Consider the following 314-nt stretch of genomic DNA (forward strand, 5'->3'; position numbering starts at 1 on the left):
AGCCTGTTTTAGCAAATATCCCAGCTAACGAGGAGAACGTCGAGAAAGAGCTGCCGAGGTGGACCAGTCCCGAGCTGCCGTAAGGGAGCCGCAAGGACGGAGTCGACGGACACCACGGACGAGCGGAGGACAGCTGCAGCCAAGGCAAGCACATCCTCCGCGACCCGGAGCGTCCTCCGAGCCAAGCGAAGACGCCGCGAGGCTCGGGGACTGAGGAAACGACGGCTGCCGATATGACGAAGCTCCAAGGTCGGAGAGGCCAACAGGCTGGAAAGGATCAAATGGAAGACGACAACAGTTACCGAAAAACAAAG

This window comes from Odontomachus brunneus, unplaced genomic scaffold (genome assembly GCF_010583005.1).
Source record: "Odontomachus brunneus isolate Ranch 3 - 2012 unplaced genomic scaffold, Obru_v1 Obru_scaffold_057, whole genome shotgun sequence".
Taxonomy (NCBI): domain Eukaryota; kingdom Metazoa; phylum Arthropoda; class Insecta; order Hymenoptera; family Formicidae; genus Odontomachus; species Odontomachus brunneus.